At 33.3% G+C, this 7,518-nt stretch overlaps 1 non-coding gene across 1 annotated transcript; it reads right to left on the minus strand.

Moving 5' to 3' along the window:
* Trnay-gua lies at positions 1-74 on the minus strand. Its single transcript has one exon. It is a non-coding gene; the product is annotated as a tRNA-Tyr (tRNA).
* Between the last annotated feature and the right edge of the window lie 7,444 nt (positions 75-7,518).

Raw genomic sequence — 7,518 nt, forward strand, 5'->3', positions numbered from 1 at the left:
ATCCCCCGCCGGGAATCGAACCCGGGACCTTTGGCTTTACGCACCAATGCTCTGACCAACTAAGCTACGAGAGATGACAACAGCAACTACGACAAACCTGGCCTACTCGGTTAACGATCCGTCGATTTTTATTATTAACGTAATTATATATATACAAATATATGAAACTTAAGACATTGAATTACTAATAGTGGTCAATGTTACTATTTTGACCTACTACAAATTTCCTCAAATTAATGAGGAAAATATTTTTGTTGCTGTTGTCACCCCCCGCCGGGAATCGAACCCGGGACCTTTGGATTTACGTACCAATGCTCTGACCAACTAGGCTNAGCAACAAAAATATTTTCCTCATTAATTTGAGGAAATTTGCAGTGGTAAAAAATCGAAAAATGATTTCAAATTAATATTGCATAGATATATTCGATTTTGTTTGTTTGTTTCTATGTAATGAAAAGATGTAATTTTTGTAAATATTCAATTTTGTTCGTGTTTCTCTGTAGTCAACACTTTGTACTTTTGTTCTAGTTGTATTCGATTTGAATTGTGTATTTGTTTGTGTAGGTATAATTAAATATTATTTTCTTAGTATAGGTAATATAGTAATTTTAAGTAAGAGATACGAACAGCTACGTCATGACTTCAGAATGTACCGAGGATACCTAAGGGGTGCGTATCAAGGCCGAAGGGGTAATTTTGCACGATATGTGTTGCCTATTTCGCGCCGACTTTATTTAAACGAGAAAAAAAGCAAATTTTTAGCATTCGATCTTCAATACCAATTCAATTCAAATCGGACTAACAGTGCAATTAACAATAATTCAAACCATTATTCAATACATATACAATATATTATCAAACCAACAACATTCAATTTCAAGTTAATTCAAGTTAAATAGTGAGTAAGTTGTACATAGTGTATCATATTGTACAAAATAAAAAACAAACCAGATAGTGACGTATTCTTCAACAACCAAAAAGAATCGGAAGCATATATGGGGGAGTGATCGAATACTGCAACCACTGAATAAATTGTTTAGGGCATAAATTCCTTTCATCTATTGTTTGGCTTTATGATATTTCGTGAATATTCTCATTGTTACACAGACAAAACGTACGTGAGGAATTCAAATAGTCCCTGGTAGTATAAATGAGGTTTTTCTGATTGTCACTAATACCTGACTCATTGTTAGCCCTTTCTTACTTATTTTCAGAATTTTTTTGTATCTGGTTGCACTCGACACCCTCTTGTCTATGACGACTCAAGAAGTTCCAACATTTATCCACCACCATGAAATGTTTCAGACTCCACCCCCTTTGCTAGTTGTTCTCTAGTTTTAAGTAAATTTAAAGTTATTAGTTAGTATTTTAGCGAGCACGAGTGTGTTTGCGTGCGATCGGTGTGAACGGCTTATCGATTCGCCGACTAGCCGCGGGCGCCTTTCTTCATGTGCGCCGTATTTGTAAATGTGTGTGTCGTACCTGCGTTGTGGGAAAGCAGTTAAACAGTTTAAAGAAAAAAATAAACGAACTATCCGGATGTTTCCAGAAGGTTCCCGAAAGTAAACAAAAGAGTATTTAAAGGAAGAGACGATCGCCGAGAGAAGTAGAAATAAATTGACCGTTGCAGAAGAGAATCAAGACAGTGATAGCAGTGAAATAAATAGCGCAGTGAATAGTGATATATCAACAGTAGTGTAAATAAATACAATAATTCTTAACCTAAGTTTATAAATAATTTAATAATGTTTTTAAGTTCTTTAACAATAAGTGCAAATAAATAGTTCTGTCGTTATAATTCTTATAAGTTAATTTTGTTAAACACACGAACATTACAGTCTGTAAGAAACCTTCTTATTAAAAACTCAAACCAAATTCGCTACTAGTTTCATTTGAAAAGAGTAGTTCAAAAGTGTAATTTTGAAGCAGTCTCCGGATAATTTTTATCTCACGACTGCACAAAGGGATCATTACACTATCCTGGATACATTTAAAAAAATCTTGCAACAAGCTGTACAGTGTCGTGGGACACCTCGTAGAAAAGAAGTTTAATACGGTATTCGACAAATACTAATTACAAATTTTGATCAAAGTATTATATTGGATATATCTTCCTTAGGTGTCAGAGTAATAGAATCAGCTTAAGAAAGAAGAGTTTTTTATTTAATTTATAATATAATTCAATTTTTGCACCAAATGAATCTTTGTTGTTTAAACGTTACTTACACTTTGATAATTTATGTAAATACATACTCTGAATACCTAAAAAATAGTCCTCTCTTTTTGCGCCAGAAAGTAAAGCGACGTGTTTGCTTTTATAAATGGGACTTAACTTCATAGATAAATTACAAATAACAAGTTTCTAGGCTATAGATAATGTTATAATACGAATGCCGGCTTCCTGGGCCATTTTTTGCTGCGCCCCTAGTAAATTCAGAGTTGTCGAGGTCCGGAAAAAAATATCAATATATTTATTAAACTATCTGTGCTCATCCAAATATGGGTGTTGGGTACCGTTAACCATGATGCATAAGAACCATACAATGTGGTAAGGACGATTCTATTTATATTGTCGAAAATATATTTTTGTCATGTTACCGCGGAAAGCTCGTTTTGCGTGCTATGAAATAGGGAAGATATGACCTTTCAGCCGTTTTTTAATCAGGAGGCAATGAAGATAGTCATTAAGCGCATGCGCTGAAGTTTATAGGCATGCGCAGAAATCAGTTGTTCAATGACTTCCTAACCTCTAAATCATTTACTCTTATTTCGCCAACTATCAATCTAATGACGAGCTGGCGAACATGACAAAAAATAGCATAGGTACCTCGGAAAGAAAAAAAGTTATCACGATACGTAATATTCTATTGTTAATTTTTAATTTTCAAATTATGATTGTGCAAAGTTTAAACAACTCTGCAAGAAAATCCTTTATACGAGACATCTATCTTATTAAGTCGGATACATTTTACAGAACTCTAGTTTTTAAAACGTCGAATCTACTGCCTTTACGGCCGCTTTTTGATCTTTAACAGAAAAGTGGTGTTTTTGATCATAGTTAACTGAATGATGGACAAGCACATAGACAAGCTCTATGACTAGTACATTAATATAATAATCTCCATATTGCAGACGTACTAAGTGTTCAATATTATTTATATGTGTTGATATATGCAAATATACATTTACTACATGTTCATTAATAAAGTATTTTCTAATCGTTTTAATTAATTTAAGTAGTCGCGATCTAATTACATTACATTTCTGTAACACAAAATTATGGGCCATACAAGCATTCATTTCATTAAGGTGGAGGATTTAAGATGTACCTATCTTCCCTAGAAACTTAATCCTTCTGTAACAACCCAGATCATGATATTAAATTTTAGGTAGTTCTAAGGGAAAAGGGTTGAAATTCAAAGACCCTCTAGCTCTAGACGGTTGCCACGGTGACGTTCTCATCTTAATCCGCTTTAAGGATGTCGAGGCAACACGAAATTAGAGAGTAAAAATTACATTTGAACGTACTGTAACCAAAACAAGCCGTGTGGTGTCGTGGGACACCCGATAGGAACGAACTTTTTTATGCTATTCGGCAAATATTTTATTTATAAATTTTAATCAAGGTATTTTGCAAAAAAACATTTAATCTGAGTATAATTTTTTTCATATTCATAAACTTAATCATAAAAAAAAACACGTGAAAGAAGTGAAACTTCTTTGGCGATCTCTATACTTTTATAACGAATAAGTAATGATTAGGGAAAGAGAGGGTACGAGAATTTTCAGGATTTATGTTTTAAAAATGGAAANAGTCGTCCACCTAAGGAGTATTACTTTAATAAGTTTTTATGCAATTCAATAACAAAAAAATGGTAGAATTTTTTTCACTTCCGTTTATTTTCCCAAGTGCTTAAGAAACCGTAAACTATCAATAACTACAAGGAATTAGAATTAATACATGGTAATACTCACTATTAAATAAATATTAATTATTGAATTATTGTTAAATAAACATTTACTGTAGTACACTTACTGTAATATAACTGCACAGATATTACCAAAAAATTAATTTAGCACTATAGCGATAGTGAATATATACAGTATACTATAACATGAGATGCCGGACGCTAACAGGTAACAGCCGACTGTATTTTCTATTCTTATAGCCTATCGCTTCACGAGACGAAACGTTGCAAAATGTGTCGTTTCATGGCCTTGTGAATTTACTCTCCTCGAGCCCAAAGAAGTTTCACTTCAAAAATGGTTGACATAAACTAATAATAATGAAATCAAATAATATTCTATCATATAAATTATAGGCTTGTGGTAACTGAAATATGGTAGTGTTCGTTTCAAGAACTTAGAGATATGCCCCTTCCCTTTATTAGGATGCGCCGCAGCATAATTCCAAATTCAATCATATTTGTCTGCGGAGCTCATTTCTCCACCGATCATCGAGCGAGAACTAGACACAAGTGTGCAGTACCACTTGCAAAATTATTTAAATTACCTCCTTAAAATTTAAGAATATGCTTTAATTAAAAGCATATTTAGCCAAAAATAATAACAAGTGAATTAACTTAACGTTCTACACACCTATAAAACTTTTGCTTTGTTTTCTAATTTTAATTTATATACATTTTCGTTTTAAGAAATTGCTAAACATTTTCGTCTAGTACTGTATAGTTTTAGCCGATCTCCTAAGAACGCCCATCGAGAGCTCTGCTGGTTCAAGCTTGTTCCAACTATTTCTGTCTTGCTCACGCCTAGTGTGTATTCTTTCTATCTTCGCGCAGACTTCTTCAAGGTTACAATTCTAACAAATTGAAATATACTTTATGTGTGTTTCAGTTAATAACATTATATTCGCAGAATTGGTTTTAATTTTAACGGAATTTTTTTCTCTTTTCATTAAAAATTAAATAATTTGAAAACTATTAATTGCAAAAAATCCAGACTGGTTTCATTATTTTCCTGGATTACTTTATCTCTGCAGGCAGTAAGTGCAGACGAAGAGAGATAGCGTTTAACGCTTTTTTTGTTACGTATAGTTTTTGCCGACTAGCCCGTGTCTCCACAACATCCCATAAGGAACTTTGTTTCAAAAATTTCACGTTTGCTATGGATCCTTAATCTACCTCACAATTTCAAATTAGATGAAAAAGTATTGGTAAACTAAAGATTTTAAATCATCGTTGCATAACACATTTTAACTGATTTCGGATCACTAGAACGAATCGGATATTTTGTCCAGCAGTATACTTAATACTTATTATTGGATCACCCGAATGATGACATTTCATTTTTTGATTACAGTGCGATCGCCTACCAAATTCTTACCACGAACAAATGCTGCAATCAAAACAATACAGACTGTCAACACTGCTATAAAAAACTGAAACTGAATACGTCTAATGATAAGGGATTCTTATTATCTATAGTGCACGATTTGTTTTCAAAAATATTTCACAACAAATAAATAACATGCAAAATTCATCGATTACTTAAAAACTTAAGAGTCGAAGTCGACGGTAAACGAATATAAACACAAATGTTACAAGAGAAATCAAGCGGTAACCCTGTTCAAAATAACCCCTTCCCGTGTAATGATGTGATAGAACGTGTGTATCAATTTCAGTTTCATATTGGATACCGTTGTCGAGGTCCGGAAAAAAATATCAATATATTTATTAAACTANAATTATTTATGAGTGTAGGGTTGTAAGCAATGCATACTGTTTATGCATTTTAGTTAAATATGGCTAAATTATAGCAATTATCCATTTCATTCGTTATTCTCGTTTCCAATTTGCTTGTGGAAATTTATAGAATTTGTGATTACTGTTTTTGTCACTGTTTTTGTAGTTAATTACCCAGTAGGTTTATTGTCGCATATTTATTTATTTTTGCCTATTAATGCAGAGATACGTAAATTTCATTAGTAAATACCGACACTTGGTCCGCCGAAAGTTCCTTGTTTGGCCACGGCGCGCGGTGCGATCGAATCGTAGTTCTCCCATCACCTACTTCGCACACAGCCAATACTTAATACTTATTATTGAATCACCCGAATGATGACATTTCATTTTTTCATTACAGTGCGATCGCCCAAATTCTTACCACGAACAAATGCTGCAATTAAAACAATACAGACGGTCAACACTGCTACAAAAAACTGAAACTGAATACGTCTAATGATAAGGGATTCTTATTATCTATAGTGCACGATTTGTTTTCAAAAATATTTCACAACAAATAAATAACATGCAAAATTCATCGATTACTTAAAAACTTAAGAGTCGAAGTCGACGGTAAACGAATATAAACACAAATGTTACAAGAGAAATCAAGCGGTAACCCTGTTCAAAATAACCCCTTCCCGTGTAATGATGTGATAGAACGTGTGTATCAATTTCAGTTTCATATTGGATACCATTAGATATTACCCAGACGAAATATACCAGTTTGCTTGAAATCGATTAATAAAATTTGTTAAGTATCTACATACATGAAACAAAATCGGGTTTATTTACACCATTTATAACTCAAAAATGGCTACACCTTTTTTGAATTGGATTCGTCTCCTCCAAGAATAGCAGAATAACCATTAAAATATCGGAATTCACATTAAAAAAATTAATAATTACATCGAAATCAACAAGGACTGTACTAAATAAATATATAAATATTGTCTTTGGTTTGTTCAAAAAAAAAAAAAAACGAGATTACCGGTTAATTTGTTAGTTACACCATTTATAACTCTAAAACGACTGGACCGACTTTAATGACCTCTGATTTGTTGGATTAGGTTTGGAATTACGCCATCTTCCTCAATTGACAACTCCCGTCACAGACGCTCACAGCTTATTTGTAATAATTGATGTCCGCTACAAATCAGTGATATACTACACATTATAGAATAAAAATTCAACTTAAAATACGGAGAAAACGGCATATTCAAATATAGAAATATATATAGAATCGAAATGTAAACTAAAATACAGAGAACAAATGTCAGAAACTGTCAAATCGATTGGATTTGCAATGATTGAGCAAATCATTCGGTTAATCAGTCATCAGTACCACGAGATTGTTAACAGAGAATCTATGAATCATTATTACGTTAATAAAATCCGAAATTAATTGTTTAGCTAAAAGTCAACATAACATTAACTGACTGTTAGGCGCTACGAAGTTCGCCGGGTCAGCTAGTTGCTTTATAAATAACTAGCGACCCGCCCCAGATTCACACGGGTGCAATGCTGATAGTAAACATACTGCAGAATGTCTTTATATACAACAATCACAGCTTTTTTGTCATTAGACAATACAAACCGACCCCTCCCCCCCGACCGGTACCGCCGCAACCGCTATGTTCCTGCAGTTTAAATCTATATCTTCGAAAATATTCACTTAAATTACATGTTGTAAAGGGCCTTATTGATATATATTAAATGCACANACTACGGAATAGTTAGAAGCGGTGCACAAACAACCCTCACCACCCAGCGTTTG

Source organism: Agrilus planipennis, unplaced genomic scaffold (genome assembly GCF_000699045.2).
Source record: "Agrilus planipennis isolate EAB-ADULT unplaced genomic scaffold, Apla_2.0 scaffold160, whole genome shotgun sequence".
Taxonomy (NCBI): Eukaryota; Metazoa; Arthropoda; class Insecta; order Coleoptera; family Buprestidae; genus Agrilus; species Agrilus planipennis.